We start from the raw sequence: 16,857 nt of genomic DNA on the forward strand, positions 1-16,857 counted from the left end.
ATATATATATATATATATATATATATATATATATATATATATATATATATATATATAGATTAGTTAGTTAAAAAATTGAACTTATATTGTTAAAATGTCATGCGTTTATCAAATTTTGGGTTGAATTTAAAATATAAAGTGTTATTAGCCTAGTTGGTTACAAGTTTGTACTTGTTTTGTTATGTTGCAAGTTCGAATTATACCTATAGCTTTTTTAATTTTATTTTTAACCGTTTTAAGTTTATGGGCGGGTCAACCCACAATCCGACCCAAGTATTCATTTACTCTCACATATATCCAAATTAACCACAACTCTCGATCCGGCAATTCAGACACTTTAAAAATTAAGCATCATTATATATATATATATATATATATATATATATATATATAGATTAGTTAATTAAAAAATTAAACTTATATTGTTAAAATGTCATGCGTTTATCAAATTTTGGGTTGAATTTAAAATATAAAGTGTTATTAGCCTAGTTTGTTAAAATGTTGTACTTGTTTTTGTTAGGTTGCAAGTTCGAACCATATCTATAGTATTTTTAATTTTATTTTTAACCGTTTTAAGTTTATGAGCGGGTCAACCCACAATCCGACCCAATTATCCATTACTCTCACATATATCCAAATTAACCACAGCTCTCGACCCGGCAATCCGGACACTTTAAAAATTAAGCATCATTATATATATATATAGATAATGTATTACCTTTTATTTTTTCTATCTTGATTATTCTAATTTAGATGTTTAATTATTCTAATTTAGGTGTTGGATAAGATTATTTTTTAATAACTCATTTGTTTATTTTAATAACTAATCATTTTCTCACAATTCTCTTTATCAATTAAATCAATTAATTTATTAACTAAAATTTTAAAAATATGTTTTTTTTTTAAATATTAATACTCTTCAAAAATTCTTTTACCAAAAAATCAAATTTTCATAACCTCGTACCAATCAATATTATTTTAAATAATTATTTTAACAGAGAAACATGTTAAGATTTACTAAGTGTTATTTTTTTTATAAATACAAGATTTTGCATCTGAAATTTTATTACAATGTTTTTTCATTATTATTATTTAAGATTTGACTGTATAAATATATCAAATGAGTGATATAGGATTATTTAAATAACCCAATTAAAAATATATAATCTCTTTCTTTCTCTTATTTATTAAATCATTCAATTTATTTATTAAAATATTAAATACTTTTTATTTTAAATTATTATTTTTTATTTTATAATTATATATTAATATCTTTAAAATAATTTATCAAAAAAATTCACTTTCTCAAAATTATAACCTATCATTACTTTTTAAATAATCTATATTTTTTTAAAAATTCCAATAACAAGACCCAAGTCACAATGGTTTTGGAAGGCATGGATCAGGGAATGAATTGATGTATTAGGTGATTTTGTTATTGATATTTTTGGTAGTTTATTTGAATTGAGGCATTCTTAATATTTTTTTAGAATAGGCATGTTCTTTACCCTCATTAGGTATTTACTTTTGCTACTTTTAGATATCATAAAGTTATGTTTTTTTACTATTCATAATACAAAATAAGATGTCAATTTTTATTTGATTTTTTATTTTTGTAGTAATCTTTTATTTGATACAACTGTCAACACAAAACTCGTATAGTAAGTGAGAAAACCCAAACAAAACAAAACAAAATTAAAAACAAACATAAACCATACAATTTTTTTTTTTGACAAAGTTCTACAAGAACTCAATAATATAGACAATGAGATTTTGAGAATTGTTTCTTAATATTAATAGTCTTAATATTATTACAACAATTACCAGACTTAATTTTGTCCTAAAATAAATAAGTGATAGAGAAATTATTTATATTTATGTGATAAGCTTTTTTTTCGGCTACGGCTACGAGGATTAACATTGAGCATCCAAAAACAGTACTGATATTGTTATAGGGTCACAAATCTTCAATAATTCAACCTTTTTCAGATTCTTTCCCTAAAGTCGAAATACCACATTACACAAAAGATAAGGTTAACATGATCAATCTTTTCCATAGACATCCAACATGCATAATTTATATCTATTATTAATATATTAATAAATAATTAATAATATCTATTAATAACTAACTTATTTCGTCATTTCCTATCTAGCCCAAAGTATAGATGCTCATCCATTAACTAACTTAGTAATTGTAAGAAAATATTGATTAAGCTTTATCCTTTGAAATTTTCCTTCTAAATGAGTTGCCTTAATCCTACTAATTATAAGGGATAAGACTTTGAGGATAACTAACTTATAAATAGAGAGATAGAAGCACTACAACAAAATATATCTTTGATGACCCATAATTACCGCCGCTTAATAAGGGTTGGTAAAAGTATTAAGAAAAAATAGTTTTGCCAACATTTATAATTTTTAATTTTTTTTTTAATAGAGAGATAGAAGGAAGTTGGAATAGTCGTCAATCTGAAAGAGTGGTGGAGCACAAAGTTCATGATTATAAAGTTATGTATTCGAATATGATGTAAATCTCAAGACAATTTAAAAACTCAAAATAAATTTACATAAGTTTTAATACTATAGCAAACAATTATAAATCAACTCATAACAAGCCCAATTCACGTACTATTTTTAACTTATTTCTACACGCCCATAAGTTAAGATATGGGCTTCTAAGAAGTCCATCAGGCTGTTATAGACAAGATGAAATAGGTCATGCTCTGCATAAAAAGAAATTAACAATAGGTCCAAACTTGAAAACTGACCTTATAAAAAACATTTACAAAAGACAGTCATTCCAAAAGAAATTGGAAGATATCCAATTTAGGTTATGACGTTGTCTTGGAGGACTGATCATTTAATTAAGTTAGTTAACTTTGATCATTTAGGACTAATGAAGAGCATAATGCATCTTAATTAAAAACATCCTGACAAGAGCCGACCAAATAAATATTGCTTAACCAATGTTTAAGCTCGATGATTGCGTTATTTGTACTATAGTTTTATAGTTTTCACGTTAATACAAACTTTAACATTTCAAAAACTTATTCATGTGATATTAAGATTTGTGTTTAACACTCAAATGTAATAAGTTTTTACAATTTAATAGAGCTTGTTTGAATTTTGTTTTCTTATTGAAAGAAAAAAAAAACAAAAAACCAAATACAATCTTCTTGATATAAAAAAAAGTGATTTGATTGAATAAAAGAGCACTTTATATAAATCCAACTGAATATTATTAAACAATTCATTAGTTATAATACGGAACAAGTTTTGATGTTACAATTTTATTTATATAATTATTATAATTAGTCAATACATTTATTTATATATATATATATATATATATATATATATATATATTACAATTAATTACAAGTTAATGATACACAGTGCTAAAGAATAAGAGTCATTTTAACCTCTTATAATCCTATGTGACAAACTAGAGAGGTTGCAAATATGTGAACTTGAGGGGGTGATATTACTATACCACATTCAATACCATTTCCTGTACTTTTCAAAATTAACATTAAAAATTATTATTATTATTTTTTATTTATTCATAATGTATAATTTATTTGTTTTGAAAGAGTATTACAATAAATGAAACAATATGAACGTTGTACATAAGATCTGCACCCGAACTTAAGATAGACATATCAAAATTCAGAATAAGAGGGTATGATAAATCATGACTACTTTACCATCATTTAGACATATATTTATATAAAAAAAGTTAGCTTCAACCTCAAAAGACACAAAGAGGAGGCAATAAAAAATATAAATTACAATGTCACAAATTTGACCATTTGAAAATTATATTTTGTTTCTAAAGATTTATTCTTCTTAGTGTTATTATAAATGATCTTGTTTAGTGTACTTTATTAAGATTTAAATTATTTTATCGGTTTAGTTTAATTTAATGGTTTAGAATTAAAAAGTCATTTTATTACACGAAGAGGTTGAGTACTTGACTGTTCGACTCTTCTTAACCAACAGAACCGACACCGAAGGGCCCTAGTTGAATTATATTTTTTAAATTTATATGTTATATTAAAAATATATAATAATTATGTATTCAACCTAACAAAAAGTAATTTAGTCTAATTGATTAAATATTTTAACATCGTTATTAAGGTCATAGGTTCAAAAAGGGGTTAAGGGAGGTGAGAAACTCTAGACACTATCTAATTCACCTTGACATGTTGCACCTTTAAAAATGCATAGATTATTTGGATAAAAAAAGCTAAATGTATAATGAAAAAATAATTTAAAAATATGGGAAGTTAATTTAATATATTAATTATTGGTTTAAATAATAGAATTGATGATAAAATATTTATTTATTGCATATTCAATTTAAATGATCTAAATCAAATTAGGCCTAAAAAATATAATTTTTATTTTCATTTCCAAAACTTTACAAATTTGTAGTTGTATTAAGAATTTGAAAACAAAATGTAGTTAAAAAATTGTTTATATTGTTATGATATCAATTTTATTTTATTTTACATAAATGATGAAAAAGATGATCAACCAGTTTCAGAAAATGGACGCTCCAGACTCTGAACAACATCTGCGGTTACAATATACATAGCTTTCTTCACGAATTAGTGATTTTTCTGGCTAACTATCACGGGCAAGGGTCCTCGTCTCTTTCTCTATCTGTATATATATTTGCTTGCATTTTCTATGTGTGGTCTAGCTCCAAGAGTTCTTTGGTGCTATAAAAATGTTCAATCAATCAATGTTTTCATATTTGTTCTAATGTCTTTGTTCTGATTTGATGTGGTACATATTGTATACAATGATTACCGGAATGACCACAAATTCACCATCACCATCTACTCCCCAACTGGAGTAGTGAGTTTTCTTCATTCCTCTCTCTATATCTGTTTCTTCAGCTCGTAGAACTACGTACAGTCTATATGCATTTAGTTTTCATTTGAGTTTCCTGAATGTTGATTACTATCTATTGTAGGCTTTTAGTATCATTGGAAGACTTACATGAGGTCTAAATGTTGAGTTACTTATGCCATGTTTTAGGTCTGCATTAATAGACGCCTAAAGAACATACCAGATGATTGTGTTTCATATTGTAAAATTATTCAATGACTTCCCATTAATATCCTAAATGGATATGCTTATTGGGTACCATTATGGATGGATCATAAAGCTTTGGGCAATATGCAATTGGAGTTCTTATATGTCAAATAGCTCAAATTTGGTGAAACTGTTGAATTCAGCTAAAACGTGCAATGTATTCCATCCATATGAACCTACAATAAACTATTACAACCTCTTGTTTTTTTTTGAGTTTAGGGCTTGACATTAAGGTATGGTTGCACACGATGATGTTTTGACTGAATCACACGTTTTATTTTTCTCTTCTTATGCTCAAAGAGAATGTCTTCTCGCCTTAAATAATGTGGCACACAAATGATATATGATTAGCTAATGATTTCATATTATTAGGGTGTTGGATAAAAATGAATATTAAGTGTTGAATACTGAATTTTAGGTAAAGAATTAGTTAAGTGTATGAAAATAAGATGCTGAATAAGCAATATAATTATTTGAATTTTAAGTAAGTGCTTAATATGGAAGCTGGTTTGATAAGATGTAAGGCTAATGTAGGGAAAATATTTTAAAACTATTTTACCTTTCTAGAGATGTAATTTGCTTAATTTCATTTCCGTTTGGTTGGAGTGAAGAACTTACTGCAACTCCTGGAATTAATAAGAAAACAAGCTTTAAGGTTTAAAGTTATCTTTTGTACACTCTTCTCACGCTTACTGAAAAATAAGTGATTTTTAGTGAAAATTATCAAATAAACTTAATTCAAAACTGATAAGTTGTGATGCATTATGTGTCACACTCTTGTTAATTAGTAGTAATACATTTAATTGTGCCTCTTTTCTTCCTTGGTTTGTATGGATCATGTTTTATGGTAATGTGGAGTTTTAATATTTATAGTGTGCACATTCTAGACTATTAATTCGTTTGGTGTGAAGAAAGACAATGTCTTCCTTGCTGATGTTAATACACAGCGGAAGAACAAGAATATCACCTCTGATATTAAAGTGGACAAAAATTCTAATGTGAGTTCTTTGTTATACTTTTCTTAGAATGTCATCTTTATAAGTTGTAGTAGATATTGTAACTTGACGAATGCGTTGACAATTTTTTTACACTGAATAATCTAACATGTAAATGGAAATGATTGTCATATTGCTTAGTTGCATGATGAAAACCTATTCTTCATGCATTCCAGGTCTTTGTGTTTAATATGCTCTACAACTGGTTCAATTTAATTTATTTAGGCACTTTTCACAAAATTTACTACAAGATACTATGTTTTATTTTTTTAACTAGTTGAATAATAATGGAAATTTATATCAAATTGTCAATTGCTCTTATTAGATTCTAGTTTTGATTTGCCTGATATAAATGAAGAATGTTTTGCATGATGATGTGATGATCTTGGTTTTGCATGATGATGTGATGATCTTGCTTGGTATAATAATGGGGATGAATTATGCTGGGCTCATTTCATGTGTTATTTTTTATATCAAGTTATTTGATACTATAACCTATTTGAAAGTTGGTATTTTATCACAATTATGATCCCAATAGGAAATCGTCAAAGCTCAAATTGAAAGTTTTATATTCGTTTGGTATAAGATTTTTTTGTAACATTATTCAAATTATAGTGTGATTTTTGTAATTTCATTCAGTAAACAAATTTTTTAGCTGATCCAAATTTGAATGTAATTTTGTATTCATCAAAGTATAAAGATTTTTTCTTGATTATGATCAGATTATTGGTTGGATCATGTTTCATATTACTTTCAAAATCATTGTAATTTATGACAAACATAACACGTGTAGATTTTTCGGTTAATGATTAACATAACATAATGGTATAACAAAACAGCCCAATGTGACAATTTGATCCATACCGTTCATATACTTTGAACTACTATAATGTTTCGAATGACATGTGAATTGAAATGGAAGTGACATTTAAAGCCTAATGTGTTTAATGCATTTTTGTGCTATTGTAAGTTAACACCATATATTGCATGTTCAATTAATAAATTTCCTTAGCTGGATTTTTTGTGAGATTAATCTGTTGTAGTTCTTTGTTTGTATGCTAAGCGCTTTTCTTTTTAATATTATTTTTATTCATGTCATGATATTTCTGAAGCATTTGACAATGTTGAGCTTTTTACAACCATAACAGTTGATGAAGCTACTCCTGGTCTGAAGACTATCTTAAGTTTCAGGATTCCCCATCAAAGCTCCCTGAAAAGGTAAATGAGGTATTTAAATCTTCATTTAGAGTTTTTCATGGATCAATTTTGTTAACATGTTGTTCAGCTTTTTTTTTATGAATTAATTCAAATAACCCCTAATTGGACAATACATATAAAAAAAACCAATTATCTCATATCCCATATCAAACATTTTTAGTTCTACATTCTATTGATCAATTGTATGTCATATATGTCTCTTCATTTAGATTATGTTTTTGATGATTAAATGTTTATTTCTTGCAGTTGGAAGTTTATTACTTGAATGGTAAGCTCATGCTTGAGCTTGACAGCAAACCCTGTAGTCAACTTCTCTGGTGTTATTGGTACAAATATTCTTGCCATTGGAACAGATTTATTTTTTGATACCAAGGAGGGGGTTCTTACTAAATACAACGGTGGATTGAGCTATACAAACTTAGACCTTATTGTATCTTTGAATGACGTCCAAATCACTTTTTATAATCTCTGGAGAAGTGGACACCAACCAAGTATATCGATAAGTTTGGTCTGGCTTTGGCACTCAAACCTCAAGTAGTAGCCAACATGAGAGACCTCCAATAATAAGTTAGATGGTGTACCCTTTTCTATACATGTTATTTTGTAGCTCACTTAGACAGTAACAAATATTTAATACTTTTTATCCTTGTAAGGAGACAAAATTAGAATTGGATTTGAGTTTAAGATTCCAAATTCTACTTGAAATAAGAAGTTGGAATATAATTTTAATGTAATTGGATGTTTATGGTTTTTTTAAAGTGTTAGTTTTATCGTTTCTTACTCTGGAATTACAATTCTATAGTTTTTTTAGAACACAAATTATGTCATAGATTATTTAATATATTACATCTGTTGAATGAGTCTTTGATCTATTTTATTTCCCTTAAGTATAAGGTATCTCACTCAAATATTAGAGAATAAGTAAAGAATAGGGTTAGGATATGAAATGAAATGAATATTGAATAGTCTGAATTCTCTCCATTAGGTCTTAGTTCTAAGTAAATAATATTGACTCATTTAACATTTTTTTTTTTATGTTTTAAATAGGTTAATAATGTGTAATTGAGTGTTTGATCAAAATATATTGAGCTAGTATAATTTAGGTTAAACATGTTATAACTATGTTAAAAATGTCAACATCATTTAATCAAGTTCAAATGTCATCATTTTAATTTGGGAAAATTATATTAAACAAAAAAAAACTTTAATAAACATGTCAAATTATAATCTAATTTAAATTGGACAAAAACGAGTTAGTTAAGAATACCTTCTTTGAAAATTTAAAACCATGCTCATTTGATTTGAATTCTATACAAATTTGAATTTCAATTTAACTATAGTTTTAATTATAAAACAAACAAAATAATTAGAGCTGAACTCCTCCTAAGCATAGCATATATTATGAATTTTATGCATATATCTGGTTGTTATTTAAATTTAAAAGTAAATATTCGTTATATTTAATAATACAAGTATAGAATAAAGCCCTCCACCAATGGCTACTCCGGCCATTAGTAGAGGCAGCGAAAACCCTCTAAGATTTTTAACCTTGGAGTTCTGATACCATGTTAAAATCTGGAAGAATAAGAAGTGTAAATTTGAAATTGTATTATTGAAAGTTGTTATTCAAACATTACATGTCTCCCTTATATAGGAATTCAATACTAACTAATTAACCAAACTAACTAATTAGTTACTAACTAATTAACGGTTTAATAAACCATTAGTTATTATTTTTACAACTTAAAATGAGATTTTTCAAAAAACCCCTAACATTAGAAGCACAACTTGCCCGTCTGCATATCTCGTGCTTGTATCATGTCAACCCAAGACCCGCGTGAGATAATATCGTATCGTGTCTTGGGTCTTGGGTTGACACGATACAAGTACGAAACAATACGATATTTGTACGGAACAACACGATACAATATTATCTCACTCGGGTCTTGGATTGACACGATACAAGCACGAAATAATACGGTCACAACACGATTATGAGTTTATACGATCGAAGCACGGTTACGAGTTGACACGGACACGACACAAGTATAGACACGACACGAGTACGAGTATACACACGAAACGACATAAACACAATTAGTCAAATGACCTAAGCTATCCACATTAACATTCTCTAAACCTATTACATTTCTATTCAATTAAAAAATTATTTAATTTCATAAATGTAATATTTATAATTAAAATTAAACACACTAAAATATAATATGAAAATAAAATATTAACTTAAATAATATAAATTAAAATAATAAAATTCTCTTCGATATTATTTTATTAATTACTTATTAATTTTTTAATTATTTATAATTTCAATTATTATTAATATTTTAATTTTAATAATATAATAATATATATTTATAAATTTTACCCACCTTTCCCACTTTCTTTCCCATTTTCTTTCTCAAACTACCCACTTTTACATTAATATTATCAAATGACCACGTCTTTCTAATTATATTTACATTCTCATTAAATTTATAAATTATTTAATTTTATAAATGTAATATATATAATTAAAATAAAATATACTAAAATATTAAAATAAAATATAAATATTAAATAAATTATATGAATAGAAATTTGTGTCTCATAATAATTATCTCACATATTAATTTACATATTATTTTTAAAATTTTAAATTATTTTAAAATTTTAATTATTATTAAAACATTAAAACAAAATATATAATAATAATTTAACTTTAATAATATAATAATATTTTATAAGTTTTACTAACAATATAATTTAATATATATAAATAATTAACTTGAGTGTCAAGACACGATTGTGTTGACACGATAACCAAATCTAGTCGTAATAACACGAAACACAAATTTAAACACGAGTTAGTACGACACGAATAAACTCATGGATACGAATAACACGACACAAAATAGTCCGTGAATCATAATATTTTGAGTGGGTCAAGACACGATACGACACACATAAGATTTAGACACGACACAATACGACACGATTGAGAGTCTAAAACGACTTGTCCGAGTCGAATACGAACATTTATGTACAATGCCCAGATCTAGCACCCATAAATGCTCCGGAGAAGATGAACAACACATGCACATGCCCTAGGCACTTGTGGGTTCTATTAGCTGGACTGAGTTCGTTAGTTATTGGCTCGGGCAACATTAAGGCGTCGTGTCTCCAATTTGAGGTCGAGTAGTTCGACTCCAAAACTAGGGTGGGAAAGAGGAACGTGACCAGTTATTTTAACTGGCATTACGTGGTTTGGACCCTAGTATCTGGCCTGGGAACCGTTGGGGTTATACAAATTCAGGACAATGAGAATTGGGTCTTGGGTTTCATTCTACCCATCTTCTTGATGTTTGTTTCAATAGTGTTTTTCGTAAGAGGAGAAAAATACTATTTACATTCAAAAAAAGAATGTTCCAGCATCTTTTGAGGAGTTATCCAAGCATTTTAGGCTACTTGGATGAATCGAAAATTAAGACTTCTCCCAACTACTGCCTACTACGATCCGCCCATGGGAGACACTTCGTCGTCGTCGTCACATAGTCTTACGTACCATTTGAGGTAACATGAAGTTAATTTATAAATTATATATATATACAAAATTTTGAGACTAAATTTTAAGTTGTTATAGAAGTTTATTAATTATTGGATGAATAAATTAACCAAATGTTATAGGTTTATGAATTTTTAGGTGTTATATCCTAGAGCTGGGTAATGAGTTAGCTAAATACGAACCGACACGATCCAACACAATATTTGTACGGAACGACACAATACGATATTATCTCACTCGGATCTTGAGTTGACACGATACAAGCACGAGACGACACGGTCACGACACGATTATGAGTATATACGATCGAAACACGGTTACGATTCGACACAGACACAACACGAGTATAGACACGACACGAGCACGAATATACACACGAAACGATATAACCACAATTAGTCAAATGACCTTTAGCATTCTCTAAACCTATTACATTTTTAGTCAATTAAGAAATTATTTAATTTCATAAATGTAATATTTATAATTAAAATTAAACACACTAAAATATAATATTAATATAAAACATTAACTTAAATAATATAAATTAAAATAAAATATAAATAAAAAATAAATTATATGAACAATAATGTGAGTCTATTAATAATTCTCTTCGATATTCTTTTATTAATTACATATTAATTTTTTAATTATTTATAATTTCAATTATTATTAATACATTAAATAATAAATATATGATAATAATTTTAATTTTAATTTTAATAATATAATAATATATATTTATAAATTTTATCCACCTTTCCCACTTTCTTTCCCATTTTCTTTCTCAAACTACCCACTTTTACATTAATATTATCAAATGACCATGTCTCTCTAATTATATTTACATTCTCATTAAATTTATAAATTATTTAATTTTATAAATGTAATATATATAATTAAAATAAAATATACTAAAATATTAAAATAAAATATAAATATTAAATAAATTATATGAATAGAAATTTGTGTCTCATAATATTTATCTCACATATTAATTTACATATTATTTTTAAAATTTTAAATTATTTTAAAATTTTAATTATTATTAAAACATTAAAACAAAATATATGATAATAATTTAACTTTAATAATATAATAATATTTTATAAGTTTTACTAACTATGTAATTTAATATATATAAATAATTAACCTGAGTGTCAAGACACGATTGTGTTGACACGATAACCAAATCTAGTCGTAATAACACGAAACACAAATTTAAACACGAGTTAGTACGATACGAATAAACTCATGGACACGAATAACACGACACAAAATAGTCCGTGAATCATAATATTTTGAGTGGGTCAAGACACTATACGACACACATAAGATTTAGACACGACACAATACGACACGATTGAGAGTCTAAAACGACTTGTCCGAGTCGAATACGAACGTTTATGTACAATGCCCAGATCTAGCACTCATAAATGCTCCGGAGAAGATGAACACACATGCACATGCCCTAGGCACTTGTGGGTTCTATTAGCTGGACTGAGTTCGTTAGTTATTGGCTCGGGCAACATTAGGGCGTCGTGTCTCCAATTTGAGGTCGAGCAGTTCGAGTCCAAAACTAGGGTGGGAAAGAGGAACGTGACCAGTTATTTTAACTGGCATTACGTGGTTTGGACCCTAGTATCTGGCCTGGGAACCGTTGGGGTTATACAAATTCAGGATAATGAGAATTGGGTCTTGGGTTTCATTCTACCCATCTTCTTGATATTTGTTTCAATAGTGTTTTTCGTAAGAGGAGAAAAATACTATTTACATTCAAAAAAAGAATGTTCCAGCATCTTTTGTGGAGTTATCCAAGCATTTTAGGCTACTTGGATGAATCGAAAATTAAGACTTCTCCCAACTACTGCCTACTACGATCCACCCATGGGAGACACTCCGTCGTCGTCGTCACATAGTCTTACGTACCATTTGAGGTAACATGAAGTTAATTTATAAATTATATATATATACAAAATTTTGAGACTAAATTTTTAGTTGTTATAGAAGTTTATTAATTATTGGATGAATAAATTAACCAAATGTTATAGGTTTATGAATTTTTAGGTGTTATATCCTAGAGCTGGGTAATGAGTTAGCTAAATACGAACCGACACGATCCAACACAATATTTGTACGGAACGACACAATATGATATTATCTCACTCGGATCTTGGGTTGACACGATACTAGCACGAGACGACACGGTCACGACACGATTATGAGTTTATACGATCGAAACACGGTTACGATTCGACACGGACACAACACGAGTATAGACACGACACGAGCACGAATATACACACGAAACGACATAACCACAATTAGTCAAATGACCTTTAGCATTCTCTAAACCTATTACATTTTTAGTCAATTAAGAAATTATTTAATTTCATAAATGTAATATTTATAATTAAAATTAAACACACTAAAATATAATATTAATATAAAACATTAACTTAAATAATATAAATTAAAATAAAATATAAATAAAAAATAAATTATATGAACAATAATGTGAGTCTATTAATAATTCTCTTCGATATTCTTTTATTAATTACATATTAATTTTTTAATTATTTATAATTTCAATTATTATTAATACATTAAATAATAAATATATGATAATAATTTTAATTTTAATTTTAATAATATAATAATATATATTTATAAATTTTATCCACCTTTCCCACTTTCTTTCCCATTTTCTTTCTCAAATTACCCACTTTTACATTAATATTATCAAATGACCATGTCTCTCTAATTATATTTACATTCTCATTAAATTTATAAATTATTTAATTTTATAAATGTAATATATATAATTAAAATAAAATATACTAAAATATTAAAATAAAATATAAATATTAAATAAATTATATGAATAGAAATTTGTGTCTCATAATAATTATCTCACATATTAATTTACATATTATTTTTAAAATTTTAAATTATTTTAAAATTTTAATTATTATTAAAATATTAAAACAAAATATATGATAATAATTTAACTTTAATAATATAATAATATTTTATAAGTTTTACTAACAATGTAATTTAATATGTATAAATAATTAACCTGAGTGTCAAGACACGATTGTGTTGACACGATAACCAAATCTAGTCGTAATAACACGAAACACAAATTTAAACACGAGTTAGTACGATACGAATAAACTCATGGACACGAATAACACGACACAAAATAGTCCGTGAATCATAATATTTTGAGTGGGTCAAGACACGATACGACACACATAAGATTTAGACACGACACAATACGACACGATTGAGAGTCTAAAACGACTTGTCCGAGTCGAATACGAACGTTTATGTACGATATCCAGATCTAGCACCCATAAATGCTCCGGAGAAGATGAACACACATGCACATGCCCTAGGCACTTGTGGGTTCTATTAGCTGGACTGAGTTCGTTAGTTATTGGCTCGGGCAACATTAGGGCGTCGTGTGTCCAATTTGGGGTCGAGCAGTTCGACTCCAAAACTAGGGTGGGAAAGAGGAACGTGACCAGTTATTTTAACTGGTATTATGTGGTTTGGACCCTAGTATCTGGCCTGGGAACCATTGGGGTTATACAAATTCAGGCAATGGGAATTGGGTCTTGGGTTTCCTTCTACCCGTCTTCTTGATGTTTGTTTCAATAGTATTTTTCGTAAGAGGAGAAAAATACTATTTACATTAAAAAAAAGAATGTTGCAGCATCTTTTGTGGAGTTATCCAAGCATTTTAGGCTGCTTGGATGAATCGAAAATTAAGACTTCTCCCAACTACTGCCTACTACGATCCGCCCATGTGAGACACTCCGTCGTCGTCGTCACATAGTCTTACGTACCATTTGAGGTAACATGAAGTTAATTTATAAATTATATATATATACAAAATTTTGAGACTAAATTTTTAGTTGTTATAGAAGTTTATTAATTATTGGATGAATAAATTAACCGAATTTTATAGGTTTATGAATTTTTAGTTGTTATATCCTAGAGCTGGACAATGAGTTAGCTAAATACGAACCGACACGATTCAACACGATATTTGTACGGAACGACACGATACGATATTATCTCACTCGGATCTTGGGTTGACACGATACAAGCACAAGACGACACAGTCACGACACGATTATGAGTTTATACGATCGAAACACGGTTACAATTCGACACGGACACGACACGAGTATAGACACGACACGAGCACGAATATACACACGAAACGACATAAACACGATTAATCAAATGACCTAAAGCTACCCACTTTAGCATTCTCTAAACCTATTAAATTTTTAGTCAATTAAGAAATTATTTAATTTCATAAATGTAATATTTATAATTAAAATTAAACACACTAAAATATAATATTAATATAAAATACTAACTTAAATAATATAAATTAAAATAAAATATAAATAAAAAATAAATTATATGAATAATAATGTGAGTTTATTAATAATTCTCTTCGATATTATTTTATTAATTACATATTAATTTTTTAATTATTTATAATTTCAATTATTATTAATACATTAAATAATAAATATACGATAATAATTTTAATTTTAATAATATAATAATATATATTTATAAATTTTACCCACCTTTACCACTTTGTTTCCCATTTTCTTTCTCAAACTACCCACTTTTACATTAATATTATCAAACGACCATGTCTCTCTAATTATATTTACATCCTCATTAAATTTATAAATTATTTAATTTTATAAATGTAATATATATAATTAAAATAAAATATACTAAAATATTAAAATAAAATATAAATATTAAATAAATTATATGAATAGAAATTTGTGTCTCATAATAATTATCTCACATATTAATTTACATATTATTTTTAAAATTTTAAATTATTTTAAAATTTTAATTATTATTAAAACATTAAAACAAAATATATGATAATAACTTAACTTTAATAATATAATAATATTTTATAATTTTTACTAACAATATAATTTAATATATATAAATAATTAACCTGAGTGTCAAGACACGATTTTGTTGACACGATAACCAAATCTAGTCGTAATAACACGAAACACAAATTTAAACACGAGTTAGTATGACACGAATAAACTCATGGACACGAATAACACGACACAAAATATTCCATGAATCATAATAATTTGAGTGGGTCAAGACACGATACGACACACATAAGATTTAGACACGACACAATACGACACGATTGAGAGTCTAAAACGACTTGTCCGAGTCGAATACGAACGTTTATGTACGATACCCATATCTAGCACCCATAAATGCTCCGGAGAAGATGAACACACATGCACATGCCCTAGGCACTTGTGGGTTATATTAGCTAGACTGAGTTCGTTAGTTATTGGCTCGGGCAGTATTAGGGCGTCGTGTCTCCAATTTGGGGTCGAGCAGTTCGACTCCAAAACTAGGATGGGAAAGAGGAACGTGACCAGTTATTTTAAATGGCATTACGTGGTTTGGACCCTAGTATCTGGCCTGGGAACCGTTGGGGTTATACAAATTCAGGACAATAGGAATTGGGTCTTGGGTTTCCTTCTACCCGTCTTCTTGATGTTTGTTTCAATAGTATTTTTCGTAAGAGGAGAAAAATACTATTTACATTCAAAAAAAGAATGTTCCAGCATCTTTTGTGGAGTTATCCAAGCATTTTAGGCGGCTTGGATGAATCGAAAATTAAGACTTCCCCGACTACCGCCTACTACGATCCGCCCATGGGAGGCACTTCGTCGTCACCGTCGTCGCATAGTCTTACGTACCATTTGAGGTAACATGAAGTTAATTTATAAATTATATATATATATACAAAATTTTGAGACTAAATTTTTAGTTGTTATAGAAGTTTATTAATTATTGGATGAAAAAATTAACCAATTGTTGTAGGTTTATGAATTTTTAATTGTTATATCCAATCATAATCACAACTAGCTAATAATTTTTAGCTCT

General features: G+C 27.5%; 1 pseudogene; it reads left to right on the forward strand.

Moving 5' to 3' along the window:
- The first annotated feature begins 4,803 nt into the window (after positions 1–4,803).
- LOC124930154 lies at positions 4,804–7,860 on the forward strand (annotated as a pseudogene).
- The last annotated feature ends 8,997 nt before the right edge of the window (positions 7,861–16,857 follow it).

The sequence above is a fragment of the Impatiens glandulifera genome, chromosome 1 (genome assembly GCF_907164915.1).
Source record: "Impatiens glandulifera chromosome 1, dImpGla2.1, whole genome shotgun sequence".
Taxonomy (NCBI): Eukaryota; Viridiplantae; Streptophyta; class Magnoliopsida; order Ericales; family Balsaminaceae; genus Impatiens; species Impatiens glandulifera.